The 15031-nt window shown below is 44.5% G+C and overlaps 1 protein-coding gene across 1 annotated transcript in view; it reads right to left on the reverse strand.

The window, feature by feature from the left end:
- Positions 1-15031, reverse strand: part of UBASH3B (ubiquitin associated and SH3 domain containing B) — a gene marked incomplete at its 3' end in the record, with an annotated part of 54867 nt that overhangs the window by 13923 nt on the left and 25913 nt on the right. The gene's annotated exons all lie outside the window — the stretch shown is intronic.

Genomic DNA, 15031 nt, shown 5'->3' on the forward strand with positions numbered 1-15031 from the left:
GGCTGTGTTGCAAATGTGTGATTTGTTGTGCTGCCTTTGCTCCTATCACCTCCTCTCCTGTCTGGGCTGTTTCTGCTTTTTAATGTGACTCTGCAAAGCTCTCCCCTGAAATCTGCCAGTTAAAATCACCCTCCCAGCAAAGCTCTGGCCCTGAAATGAGTTAAAACTGCCCTCCCAGTAAAATTCTGGCTTTGGAATGAGTTAAAATTGCCCTTCCAGTAAAGCTCCTGCCCTAGAATGAGTCAAAAGCACCTTCCTAGTAAAGCTGTCTTTGGAATGAGTTAAAATTGCTCTCCAAGTAAAGCTCTAACCCTGAATCGAGTTAAAATCACCCTCCCAGTAAAGCTCTAACCCTGGAATGAGTTAAAACTGCCCTCCCAGTAAAATTCTGGCTTTGGAACGAGTTAAAATCTCCCTCCCAGTAAAGCTCTAACCCTGAATTGAGTTCAAATCACCCTCCCAGTAAAGCTCTAACCCTGAATTGAATTAAAATCTCCCTCCCAGTAAAACTCCACCCCTGGAATGAGCATTTTCCCCTGGGTTCCTCTGCCCAGATCTCTGCAGGAGCTGAGCTCAGCTCAGACTCTGCCCCCATCCTCTTTCCCTCAATGATTCCTCAGAATAAATCCCACAAAAAAAAACCCTGCTGGAGTCACCTGCAGCTCCCACAGMGCCTGGAGACCCCAAAAGAGTCAGAAAACATCGGGCTGGACCCCACACATTCGCTCACGTGTGATTTCCAAAGCTGCCTCCACCACCCACAGGGACAAAGAAATCCCTTCTCAATTTAATTTTCAGTGTGAAGAGGAAACACTGCAATGAGCAAACAAAGCCAAAGGATATTTTTATCCCAGCACCTGCAAATGACAGATTATTTTTATTTTTTTTTCCCCTTTATTTTTTAATTTTTTAATTCCATCAGCTGATGACTGATAAATCTTTGCATCCTTCCCAAAAAATCCACCCTGGCCAAAACATTTTTCAAAGTTGAGGACTCAAAACTGGTCACAGCCACACAAAATTGGCCTGATTTTCACAACTGCTGAGTGCAGTGGGAGCTGGAAAACACATCCTGCTCCTGAGAAAATCAGGTCACTTAATTAGGTGACAAATGATGGCTCAGGTGCTCAGATTTGCTCACACTGGGTAGCAAATGTTGGCTGGAGCATTAGAGAAAATTGTGACTCAGGTGAACCAGAAAAAAAGTAAGAAAATAACTGATTTTTCAGAATTTACTCGATGATATCACACAGTAATTATTTCTGGTTGTGTAAAATGGGTTCAGGTAGGATGTGAGAAGCTTTGTGCACCATTGCTGCTGCCCTGAGCCACCCAATTCTTGATTTCTACAGTCTTGAGCCACCCAATTCCTCCAAATCTTGATTTCTGCTGTCTTGAGCCACCCAATTCCTCCAATTCTTGATTTCTGCAGTCTTGAGCCACACAATTCCTTCATCTCTCCATTTCTGCTGCCCTGAGCCACCCAATTCTTGATTTCTACAGTCTTGAGCCACCCAATTCCTCCAAATCTTGATTTCTGAAGTTTTGAGCCACCCAATTCCTCCAATTTTTGATTTCTGCTGTTCTTGAGCCACCCAATTCTTGATTTCTGCAGTTTTGAGCCACCCAATTCCTCCAAATTCTTGATTTTTGCTACCTCTTGAGATGATTTGCAGGGAAATCCTTTAACAGCACCCACGAAATTCAGCTGAACCTTTTCCCCCTGAGCAAAAACCCTCAGAGGGGTCAAATCATCACCTGAGCCTTCGGCCCAGCAAATATTTCAGCTGTGCAAATGAAGATTTATTTTTCTCTTTATTTTTAAATAAATACAGTATGATTTTTAAATAAATATGATTTTAAATGAGTATTATTTTAAATAAATATAATTTAAAATAAATATATGATGTTTAAATAAATATAATATGATTTTTTTATAAATATAATTTTTTTAAAAAATACAATAGGATTTTAAAATAAATACAATAGGATTTTAAAATAAATACAATATTGTTTTTAAATACGATGGCTCTCCTTGTCCCACTCAAAACCCTGCCTGGCAAGGTGTAACAGAAATTCCTGCTCATCATTTATGCCAATTTTTTTTTAAATTTGAATTTGAAAGAAGGACTGTGAAATGCTGTGAAACAGAGCATTTTCCTCAGGAATGTAAAATAAGCACCTTCATTTTGGCTTCTTTGTGCCTGTAAAACATTATTTATATAAACACCTATTTAAATAGCTCTGTGTGTCTATTTAAAGCTTGGCTTTTTCCGTCTCTGTTGGTTTATGGGAAAAGAATAGAAAGCAAAATGCTGCCTGGCTCCAGGGAATGGGAAAAAAAAAATTGGGATTTTCTGGCTGCAGCTGCTGTTTGGAGCACATCTGTCAGTCCAGGTACAGGWCAGGAGCCCAAAATTTAAATTTCTTTTTTCTTTACACATCAAAGCCATRGGGTGGGAGATCCTGAATTCAAACCTTGCTCAAAGCCGCTAAAAATTCTCCACAAACAGCAAAATTCTCAGGCTGTTTGCGTATTTTTTTTGCAAATTTCCCATGGAGTGACCTTTAAGATTCCTGAATTTTTGCCGGTTTTGTCATTTATTTTCAGTCCAACAATGGAAATGTTGGGTTTAGGCTTTCAATAAACAATTGCACACTGGCGAATGGTTTTGCAAGGAAAATTCCTGTGCATTTAATGATTTGGTGATTTGATGTAGGGAAAAACCCAAATTCCTGAGTGCCTGAATCCCTTAATTGTTCTGCACCCAAAATTGGCCACAGTGGGGTGTTCTTCCCAAATGTTCTCAGCTCTGCTCCTCTGAACTTTCACCATGCACAATCTGCTTGGTCACCCCCTCAAAAAAAAAAAAAAATCCTATTTCTGTTCTTATTGGGGTGACCTTCCTGCTGTAAATAGGGCCAGGACAGGAAGATCTCACCGGGGATGCAGTTCCTGTTTAGGGCAGGGGGTTGGGGATGTTCCTTTTCTGTGTTTGTGAAGGGAAAAAACAACAAAACCCCGGGGGTTCCTGCGAGGAGAACGGCTCTGATATGAGAACACAGCAGAATAATTAATTTACAATTAATTTATAATTAATTTATATTAATCAATTAATTAAATATTACGGTTTTATAATAATTTTTCTGGGTTTTACCTTAACTTTTGCTGTTTCCTGTCTGATGACAGAGATAAATCCTAGTTTATGTTGAACTCAATGATTTTAATTGCAGCCACATCCCCCCCGCCCCGGAGCAGGATTTTGACACCCCAAAATCCCYCTCTGGATTCCTGATCCCACCCAGATTTCTCCTAAAATACAGAAAATTCCAGAGAAGGGGGGAAGCTCCTGGGAGCACGGGGAGTGCAGCATTTCCATCCTGGAGGTCACATAAATATTTGTGGAAGGTGCCTGAGAGCTCAGCAGGGCTCAAAATCCCCTTCCTCCCTCTCCCCAAGGTCTGGGTGYTCATTCCCAACCTTGAAACAGAAAACTGTGATAGCAGCAAAGAGAGAGAAATGGGAAATGTGGTCAGAAATAAGTTTGGGATATGCTGTTGTGTGGTTGTAAACCCCACAATTGAAATTTTTTTTTTCATTTTTTTCAGAGTTCAAGCAAACTGCAGCAGCAGAAGGAGGATAAAATGATTTTTCTGTGTACAAAATGAAGGCCTGAGTGTGTCTGTGGCTTTTCAGAGCTCTGGAAGGTTTTTCAGGAGGATTTTTCCCCCCACACCATTCCCTAATCCCTGCTTAGCCAGCTCCTTAAAGCACAAGGAGAGGGAAATAAAAAGAARGGATAAGGATAAGGGCAGGACTGCAGCAACCACTGAACATTTTGAAGGAGTTTTGAACATTTTGAACACGGTTTAAAGGGGAAGCAGGATGTTCTCTTCCTTAGAACARCAACAGAGCAGCTTTTTGGGGATGTTTTGAGTCCTGCCATGGAGGAGGAACCAAGCACAGGATTTTGGGCTGAATTGAACTGGTCACACCCCATCAAAATTCCTCTGTCCTTTAATCCTTGCTTTGTCTGAAAAACCCTGTCGTTAGTTTTGCTCATAAACCTGATATTGTTTTTGTTTTTTTTTAATTTTTTTTTATTTTGGATGATTTTGTTCTCTTCCTTCAGCTTCTCTCCTTCCCCATGTGCTGATCCAGAAACGCTGCTCCAACAAGTTCTAAAAAAGAGCAGGAGGCCTGAACCTGGGAATTGGAGAAAAAAATCTCACAATTCCCTGATAAACCCACAAAAAACCCTGCAGCTGCCTGGCTCAGATCCCAAATTGTGATGCAGAAATCATTGAAAAATAGGGATGGGGCTAAGGAAGATGGGAAATTGCTGCTGTGAAAGGTTTTGCAGGATTGTGACCGTTAACAAAACAGCCAAATAAATAAATAAATTTCTAAAAAACACTCAGCARGGGCTTGTCCCCTTCAACCCCCCGATTTTAGCAGCAGGAGCTCTCACCCCAATGCCATTTTTACATTTTCAGCTMACCAGGAAGGCAGTGTCTTTGCAAGGAGCCAGGCTGCAGTTCCAGGATGCTCCAAAGGACCATCTGGAGCTCAGAGATAGCCAGAGAAGGAAGCAGCGCTCACGCTGCTAAAATTCAGTCCCTCTCAATATTCGAGGTGAACATGGCAGGTTTTTTTCTCCTGAATTGCTCTTCTCCCTCTCCAGGAATGAGATTTTCCCCAGCTCTGCTTTTAGGATCGATTTYCCCCAGCTCTGCTTTTAGGRTCGAGGTKTTCYTGCTGCTTTCTGCCCCCAGGGTGGGTTTGACGGGGTGAAATGGGAATTTTGCCAGGGCAATGACTGCTCGTGGCACCCTGTGTGTCACCATTGTGCCACTGCCACCTGGCCAGTGCCCTCCTCTCCATCTGTGCCAGCCCTTCTGTGCCCAGCACAGCTCCAGAACCTGCTGCCCCACATGTCAGAGTGCCACACACCCTAATTTGGGGTGCTAAAACAGCTCAGAGATGCTCTGCCCCACCCCAAAGCTCCCCGTGCTCATTTTCTGCCCCCAATCCTCAAGGCAGCCCCACTTTATATCAATTTTTTTTAGTAGAACTTTAAGAAGGGGAAAAAACAGCCACGAGTAACACTTTAAAGTGCCAGTGTTAACATTTTCCAGCTTCTTGGGGTTTCAAAACAGGAAGTTTGGGGGCGGTGCAGTTGCACAATTTGCCAGAAAGCTGCTGCTCTCTGAGGCTGGTGACACCGGGGCCACCAAGGACGGGGCTTTTTGGGACCAGTTCTCAGCAGGTTTTGATGTTCTGCTCTGAGAGTTGGTTTGTCCTGCAGGGCAGAGCAGAGCTCAGCGCTCAGGGGGAGATTTCAAAGCCTGAAAACAGAGCCTTGAGCTGCTTGGTTTGGCCTTTCAGAGGGAATTTGTGGTGTAAAATCCTTCCCAGGTGAGAGCTCAGGTGTTTGGGTGATGGACACCCTCAGAGGGATTTGGGGTGTTGGTTTGAGCAGGCTCTGCTGACAGAGAGAGGAATTGGATTGAGGTGCAAACAAGGTTTGGTCCAAACTTGGTCAGGATGGTCCTGTACAGGCAGATCACAGAATCACAGGATGTTTTGGGTTGAGAGGGAGCTAAAAAATCATCTGGGACACCATAAAATCATCTGGGACAACATAAAAATCCACCAGGGACACCATAAAAATCCACCAGGGACATCTTCCACCATCCCAGGGTGCTCCAAGCCCTGTCCAGCCTGGCCTTGGACATTCCCAGGGATCCAGGGGCACCCACAGCTCCTCTGGAAAAACTCTTCCCGAGCCTCCCTACCCTCCTGGAGAATAATTTTCCCCCATAAATCCATTCTATGTTTCAGTCCCTTCCCAGTGAAACAAGGGGTACCTCGTGCTTGCCCCAAATTTATGATTTCACCCACCCACGTCCCCACATCTTTTTTTTCCCTTTTTCCTGAAGCATTTTGGCCTTCCTGACCAGGTCTCCCACGTGAATTTTGACATAACGAATATTGACACAACTTGAGTCAGTGGCAAATGTCCCTCATCATTTGCTGAATAAACCCTTTTTTCCCCCTTTTCTGCAGCATTTTGGCCTTCCTGGCCACGTCTCCGACGTAAATTTTGACATAACAAATATTAACACGACTTGGTCCTCTCCAGATGATGAAAAAAATTGAGGAACACTAATTTAGACTATCGTGAACACCACAATTCATCTTAGTTTGGGTGCCCTTTGCACTGAACAACTTTTACAATTTYTCCTGCAATGCTCATCCTGAGCCCTCATTTCCACCTCAAACCAYGATTTTTCCTCCTAAATTTAGGGGCAGCATCCCTCCCTCCCTCTTTCTCCTGGGGGCTCCCACAGTTTCTGTGTGTAAAAGGACTCGAACTCTGCTGAAAAGGCAAAGGCCAGAGGTGGAAAACGGGAAGCAGAAGCCTRGGGGAGAAGCTGAGCCCGCTCTCACACCCAAAATAGACTCAGGCAAAGCAGAGAGAAGGAAGTCTGAGAAACGAGGGAAGGTGGAAGGAAGGAGAAGGGTGGGGTGCTGAAATAGTTGGGTTAAAGGCAAAAAGAGAGGCTCAAAATAGCCTCCTGCTCTAGACAGCTCTGTTCAGGAAATTTTTGAAGCTTTGCTGTTTTCAGTAATRCCCAGAGAAGTTCAGGAYRTTTCACGATATTCTAAATTAGTGWTYCTCRCWTTTTTTGGTCAGCTGGAGAGGACCAARTTGTGTCAATGTTTGTTATGTCAGAACTCACATGGAAAACATGGCCAGGAAGCCCAAAATGCTGCAGGAAAAGGGAAAAAGAAAGGGTTTACACAGCAAATGATGAGGGACATTTGCCACTGACTCAAGGCTAAAACCCCTCTGTGAGCAGAACTGGGAGTCCCCTGGCTCTACCAGCTCCATTTTGGGGTGAGAAAACACACACAGGGCTCTCAGCCTCTCGCCTCAGAGGTTCTGAAGTGTGTGGTTACACCAGAGAGCTGCAGSTCGTGTCAAAGTTTCCATCAGGGGAAAGAGAAAACAAGCGAGGTAGCAAGCTCTGCTCTGAATTTCAGTCTGARGGGCTGGATTTGGTCTCCTTCAGGTCACTTTGGAGCCTTCAGGTGATACAGAAGCTTAAAAATGCAAAATTATTTTGCTTTTGTAACAGRAAAAATCATAAACTCATGGCCAGAGTTTAAACTCCAATAGCAGATTAAATATTAAAAAACCCCGCAGCGTCTGGCTCAGTAATGTGGATTTTTTTTCAAGAAGTCCAACCAAGAAACTCCAAAAGGTTCCAATCCTCACTAGGGAAGGGTTAAAAAAAATGGGGCTAGATTAAAAATAATTACGCTTGAAGTCTAAAAGGGAACAGGAAATGAAGAATTGTGATAAACTGAGAAACAGAGAGATAAAGAAGGATTTAATGAGAAAACTTCACCACTCAATGGGAAGGTTTCCCTGAGTACTTTCCTGATTCTGTTCTGGCCTGTCAGCTCCAAACATGGAGCCTTTGTTCCTGTACCTGAACATGTGAGTGAATCACAAAAAAAAGAAACGGCAAAGCTTTAATGAGACCTGGATTTAGTAATTATCCCTCCACCAAAGAGTATTTATGCATCTCTTTAACTCCAGGCRTGTGCTTACAGACTCCAGCCCTGCTCTCGATTGGGGCTGTTCTTCCCCTCCAGCACAATTCCCCAGGATTTTAAACCAAATAAAACCAATTTAAACCATGTTTGCCCTGATGAAAGGAACTTTGTTCAGCTGCCTGAAAACCTGGGGATTTGGTGCTGGGTTGGGTGTGTTTTTCTGCAGTGTTTGCTCAGAAAAATCCCCTGGAGCAGCGAAGGTTTGGCAGAACCCTGAGCAGAGCACATCACCACTCCATCCCCTCGCCACAGGACCCTCCCTAACCCAGCTCATAACCCTAATTAAGGTAAATTATCCCAAATCCTTCCAGTATCACTGGTTATTCAGGGCTTAATTCTTGTATTTGTGGAGAAAATGTCACCTTTGGGTGCCCCCAAAGCTCTGTTTAAGCCTGAAATGGATCTGTAGCTGTGTCACAGATGTACTACAGATTGTGTACCACAATCCCATTAAATCTCCTTTTCCCCCTCCTCTCACCATTGCCATGTTAATTTTTGGCACCTAAGAGGTGGCAGCAATTAATAAGGACGGAACTCTCAATCCTTTTTTCCCAAGAAAAGCTTGTTTGGTGTTTGTGTGAGGATCAGAGCCACGGCCTGGCCTGCTCTCACCTCCCTTAYCCTCGGCCCAAATCCCCATGGATGTTCTGGGATTGTTTGGACACCTAAACAGGGGASATTTGGGGTTTCCCTCCAGTCCAGACCTTTGCCCATAAGGATTCCCTGCTGAGCTGAGATGCCTGAGCACAAAGTGCTTTTTTCTGTGGGTTTTCCCCTTCCTTTTCTTGCTCACAGCTCACCCTCACACTCCACCAGAGCTGTTTGGGGTCACATCTCCCATGGGTTGTGGGGGAGTCCAGCCCTTGGGGACCTCGTTAGGGGACATCCCCTCACCTTGGGGACCTCGCTGGGCTCTGCAGACAGACAGACACACAGACAGACACACAGACAGACAGTCCCCAGCCAGCCCCACCTCATCTCCAGAGCGGGGCTCTCCCCCGCACTGCCGCTGCTGCCGTGGGGGTGTGCTGCTAAAATTATCCACGGCCAAAAAAAAACCCAAAAAAAAACCAACCCTTTACAACCCAGCCCCATCTCTGGGCTTTTCGTGTGTGGCTGATACCTCGAAAGCAGCCTGGGTAGGGGAGTTTTGCTTTCTTTGTATCTGCCAAGGAGGCAGCCTGGCCTGGCATGGAATCTGTGATCCAGGGGCACTTCCAGCCTGGCAGCATTAGGGAGCGGGAGAACACCTTGTGGCATTGGGACTGCAAAATATTAATGATTGTTATATAAAACTATTATATTTTAATTCCACATTCATAATAGTATTAGAATTATTATTCTAAATACCAGCAGAATGTGTGATCACGCTGCCAGGAGACACAACAATAATCACTGATTAAAAAGGAAGAGCTGGGCTCGTTATTTTTAGGCAACTACAACCAGGGTTTTTAAAACTGTTGGTTTGTGGGGGTTTGCATTTTTGTGAAGCACAACACAGTTCTAAGCAACCACGATAAACCACGGCACGAGCACGCCATGGGCAGAACTACCAGGAACACGTGATGGTCAGAACCAAAATCATATCAGGAGCACGCGATGGTCAGAAACAACCTCCATTAACCACGGCAGGAACATGTGATGGGCAGAACCAAAATCATACCAGGAGCACGCAATGGTCAGAATCAACCACCATAAATTATGTTAAGAACATGCAGTGGCCAGAACCAAACAACCAAAATCATATCAGGAGCACGCGATGGGCAGAACCAACCACCATAAACCACGGCAGGAACACGCGATGGGCAGAACCAAAATCATATCAGGAACATGCGATGGGCAGAACCACCATAAACCATGCCAGGAACATGTGATGGTCAGAACTGACCACCATAAAACATACCAGGAACATGTGATGGTCAGAACTGACCACCATAAATCATAAGAAAAACATACGATGGTCATAACCACCATAAATCATGCCAGGAACATGTGATGGTCAGAAACGACTGCCGTAAACCACTCCAGGAACATGCCATGGTCAGAACCGACCACCATAAATCACGAGAGAAACATGCAATGGTCAGAACTGACCACTATAAACCACTCCAGGAACACGTGATGGTCAGAACTGACCGCCATAAATCACGGCAGGAACACACAATGGGCAGAACCACCATGATCTGGTGGCATCAGACCACCTGATGCCAGGAATATGAGATGGTCAGAAACAGCCACCATAAACCATGCTGGGAGCATGAGATGGTTGGACCCAACCACCATAAATCATGAGAGAAACATGTGACGGTCAAAACCAACCACTATAAATCACGCCAGGAACACACCATGGTCAGAACTGACCATCATAAACCATGCTGGGAGCATGAGATGGTTGGACCCAACCACCATAAACCACGCCAGRMACACRTGATGGTCAGAACTGACTGTCATAAACCATGCCAGGAACATGGGATGATCAGAACTGGCCACCATAATCACGCCAGGAACACACGATAGTCAGAACCACCATAATCATGCCGAAACATGCGATGGTCAGAACTGACCACCATAAACCAAGTCAGGAACACTCCATGGTCAGAACCACCATGATCATGCCAGGAATATGTGATGGTCAGAACCACCATAATCACACCAGGAGCATGCCATGGTCAGAACTGACCACCTGCCACGAAGGTGAGCGTGCACCGTGCTGAACCTCACGGAGACCATGAAGCTTTCACAAGAGCTCAGCACCAGCTGATTTTCACCCAGAATCACAGGATGAACCAGGCTGGAAGAAACCTTCAMGATGATCAARTCCAKCCCATGGCCCAACATTTCSTCATCAACCAAACCMYGRCACYGAGTGCCACATCCAGTCTGTTTTAAACACRTCCAKGGATGGTGACTCCAGCAYCTCCCTGGGCAGACCATCCCAGTGTGTGATCACCCTCTCAGTGAAGAATTTTTTCCTAATCTAATATATATATTTATAAATATATTATAAAATCCTAAACTTCCCCTGGCGCAGCTCAAGGCTGTGGCCCCTCATTCTCTCAGCTGTCACCTGGGAGCAGAGACCCCCCCCTGCCCACAGCCCCTTCAGGCAGTTGTAGAGTGATAAATTCACCCCTGAGCCTCCTTTTTCCCAGGTTGAACACCCCCCTCTCCCTCAGCCGCTCCTCGCAGGGTTTGCTCCCAGAATGAGGTAAAACAAGGCTGGAGCTGCGCTTCTGGAAGCTGAATCTCATCTCATCCTCCTCTTGCAGAAGTTGCCTAAAAATAAGGAGTCCAATTAAATCTACAGCAGCACAAAATATGAGGGAATGCATAATTAATTTCAAAAATCAAAGGCTGTCTCGCAGCGCTGATCAGCGTTTAGCGATGCTGCCACCAGCTCTTACTCTCTTCATTCTTCCTTTTTTAATCAGAGATTATTGTTGTATCTCCTGGCAGCGTCATCGCATATTCTGCTGGTTTTTTAATGACTGCGTTCCCTGCGAGCTGCAAACCCACAGGAGGAAAAGGAGAGAAGGAAAAATTCATTATCCAGCCCCAGCCCTGACATTTCAGTGGAGCCCTGATATCAGTGAAGGACAAAAATCCGCTCGCTGCCATAGTCAAGGCTTTCATTTGCAGCACAGCCCTGATGGGAAACTGAAGGCTGAGACAGAAGAAATTGCGTGTCCAAGGTCATCTCCCGGAGTTATTACTCTCCCCATTGCTGATTTTCTGTATGAGCATTCCCAAAAACAAAAAGGGGGCTTTGTTTTGGTCTCTCCAGAGAGCAGAAGGCTCCGTCACCTCCCAAACAAGCRTTTCCCACTCGGGACGAGCTGGAGAGGATGTGCTGCTCCCAGTTCTGCTGGCAGGAATCCCCAGGAACCCGGCTGGATTCACAGCAAATCTGGAGCCGCTCCATCTGGGTCCCCCAGAGCAGAATCTGGCTTTTCTTTTGGGTGCCAGCTGTTAGTGGGAGACAGTGGGACAACAGCGAAGGAGGGTTTGTCACCCTTTCCTGGATCCTTTTCTCCAGGTTTGTCACCCTTTCCTGGAGCCTCTTTGGGTTTGTCACCCTTTCCWGGATCCTTTYCTCTGGGATTGTCACCTTTCCTGRAGCCTYTTCTCTRGGGATGCCCAGATTTCCCCATTTTTCCCTTCTCTACCAGGATTTGGGGCCAAACCCATCCTTTTGTGGCACCGTTAAAAACCCTCCTGCTGCCGCAAGGGCTGAGTTTTGCCCCGAGGAAACTGGGAGGGGAAATCACTCTGAAAACAGCGCTGATGGCACCGATTGTTCCCTTTGTGCAGCGAACGGATCCCTGGGGGACATCATTCCTGTAGGATACAGACCTGCCCCAGGTCCCTGTTCTCACTGAGACATTTTCAGGGCACCTTTGCTTGGTGTGGGTGTTTTTTTTTTTAAGAATTCCAGCGACTCAGGGTCTGGAAGTGCCTGGGGACAAAGTGAGATGCCACCAAGATCACCTGCTGCAGTGTCAGGTTTTACAAAATTCCTCCTGCCCTCCCTTTCTCTCTGCCTTTTCTCTTCTTCCTTGCTGTGCCACTTTCTCTGGGTGCTTAGGCCATGAATTCCCCTGGCACTGCCAGCTCCTGAGAGATCTGACATTATCCTGGACTCCTTCATCAAAATCTGGGTGCAAGGCTCTTTAATTAATGCAGGCAGACAGAAAAAAAAAATCAATTGTGAGAGGTGAACAAAAAAAAATTCAATTGTGAGAGGTGAACTGTTCCCAGCGTGGTCTCTGCGCTCCCCAAGGGGAGCATCTCTTACCTTAAGACAGCAGAGCAGCTTTCACATGTGACTCATGATTTCTTTATTCTCAACTTGTAAAAAAAGCTGATAAAAAAATGATTAGGCAAAGGTCAGCCATGCCTAAGTGCAGTGGAATTCAGCAGGAAGATCTGTGCCTGCTGTAAGTTGGTGTAGAGCAGCTCAAAGAGGACAAAAAAGGGATCTCTGAGCTCTCAAGGGACTTTTATTTGTACAAACATCAKCCCTGAGCGGTGTTTTAGCATTTTTCTGTCTGTTCAACACAAGAACCCTTCTCTTTTCAGCTTCAAACATCATTCTCAGCATTAATTTAACATTCTGTTTTGCACGTTTCTCAAGGATCACCCTCCCAACAGATCCAGGGTTGCAGGATCCAGCCCTGCTGCTGTCAGATTTTAAAATAAAGATCCCTACAAGAATTTTTTCATGTAGGGAAGGGCAATTTTTACTTCTCTGCTGCCTTTGCTGACTGGGCACTGGTTTCCAGCTACTGGAACGGCGCATTTGAAGTTATTTTTGAAATGTGCTGTAACCCTGAAGTCTCATCTCTCCYTTTTTTGATGCATAATTTAGATTTTAGCCTCTCATAAATTGCACGCCTAAGGAACTGCTGATGCTTCTGGGAAAGAAGGAAAAAAAAATATAAAAAAAGACAACAAGAATAAGCCTGTACAAAGTATTCTTTGTGGAGGTTGTTCTGGATACAAACACATTTATGCTGCTCTGAGTTTTTCCCCTATTTTTGTCTCTGGGATGTTTACACAAAGACAGAACTTCCATTGTCGGCTGATTCACAGAGATCAGGGAGATCTCAGGAATTCTGCCTGCAGATCATCTGCARAGTGAAATCACAGCCCTTTGTGGGACGCAGATGGATGGAGAGAGTAAGAAAGAAATGTAAAAAAAATTTAAAAATTAAAGTAAATTTGCTTTTTCTAATGGAGGAGCTGTTTCTTTGCAGAGGAGKAAGGCCAGGCAGCAAAAATCAAGGAAATTATTAATGTTGTGAGGGGGCTTGAGTAACTCAATCTTGTGCTGGTTGATGTTAACAAATCTATTTATTTTTGGGTGCTTTTTATGCCCAAAATAGAGGTAAGGAWGTCTCTGCCTGTTGCTGCTTTTCTTTAAGTTACCACAGAATTTCTTCCAAAATCTGCTGAAAAAATATTAAATTCCCATTGGCTTCCAAATGTCTCTGGCCTTAACGTTTCTAATTAAAGGTGTGGGCATTTTGGACAAGATTCCACCGTGTATGAAATGCCACAGCTCCCCACTGAACTGGGCTTTTAATTAGGAATTCCAGGTCTAAAGTTAATTAAAATCAAGGAAAATAAACKTTTTATTGCAAAACAAAGTGAAGATTCATGAGGGCTCTGCCTTGAATAATTTTAACTGAGTTCTTCTACTGCTCCCGACGTTAAAATGAAGAAATAATTGCCTGAAGTGATCAATCCAAGGAGAATTGAGATACAAGGGGAAGATGGAGGGGGAAAAAAAAAGGAAAAATGGGATGTTTTTCTAAGTATTGGAGGCGACATCAGCAGGTTTTGAAGTGTGTAATTTATAAGGGAAGTGATTCAAGTGAAATTAGGCACTCAAAAAAATCAGCAAAGTGTTGAGGGCGTAATAACCTTTGAAGAATTTGAAAAGCCATTTCACATCCGCATTATTCCAGTCCCTCACTCCTGTAATTTTACCTCTTTTTTTTTTTTTGTTGTTGTTGTTTTAATGGCACAGCTCCTAATATCGAGTGATTATTTCACAATCAACCAGTTCCATTAAGAAAAGGCAAAGTCAATCCTTCCTGTCTGGGGAGAAAAGCTCAAGAAAACAACTTCAGTGCAGCATAAATCTTTAAGAGAATGCGAGAAAAAAAAATAAAATCAAGTTTTAATGTTCTGATAATTAAATCTCAGTATCTTTAAGCCATCCCAGGAGCTTCTGTCCTTATCAAGCCCTGAGYTTTGCAGATCTCTGCTGGAGTAGATACAGGATGGAGAAAAAAAAAAAGCTCAGAAAGTCCAACACTCAATTTTTGTGGCTATTTCCCCAAATTATTAAAAATCCACGGCGGCTTTTTGTGAGGATGTGGCTGATTTTCTGTGCCATTAATRGGGAGACCTCCAAGAGCATTTTTTGGGGCAATCCACCACCATTTCAAAACCTCCTCACTATATTAAAGCTCCCATCATTCTCCTCCTCTCCAATCAATGTAAATTGAATTTTCAGAGATTTCCCACACAGAAAACCCCTCCTTGAGGTTTTTTTTAAAGCCTTTGGCCTCCTGCACCAGCTGCAGGGCTTTGCTAAAACCAGCACCATGCAATCCTGGCTTAAAGCCAAACYACTGAYAGCCTCACACCTTGCCCAAATCCATGAGGATTAAACGTAAAAAATCACCTTTTCACCTCTCYGGGAACGACACATTTCCCAACCCAACAGGTGATTTTTGTCGCTGTCGCAAAGAGGTGAAATTTTCCAACTGGGATTTATTTTTAGGGTTTTTTTGATGACAACAGAAAGTTCTGCTGAAGTGTTCCCGCTGAAATTCGGGGTCAGGAGGGGTGGCTGGGAAGTCACCTGGATGCAGGTTGGGTTTATTGTCC

The sequence above is a fragment of the Malurus melanocephalus genome, unplaced genomic scaffold, assembly GCF_030028575.1.
Source record: "Malurus melanocephalus ecotype Western Australia unplaced genomic scaffold, MMel_1.1 scaffold_1002, whole genome shotgun sequence".
Taxonomy (NCBI): Eukaryota; Metazoa; Chordata; class Aves; order Passeriformes; family Maluridae; genus Malurus; species Malurus melanocephalus.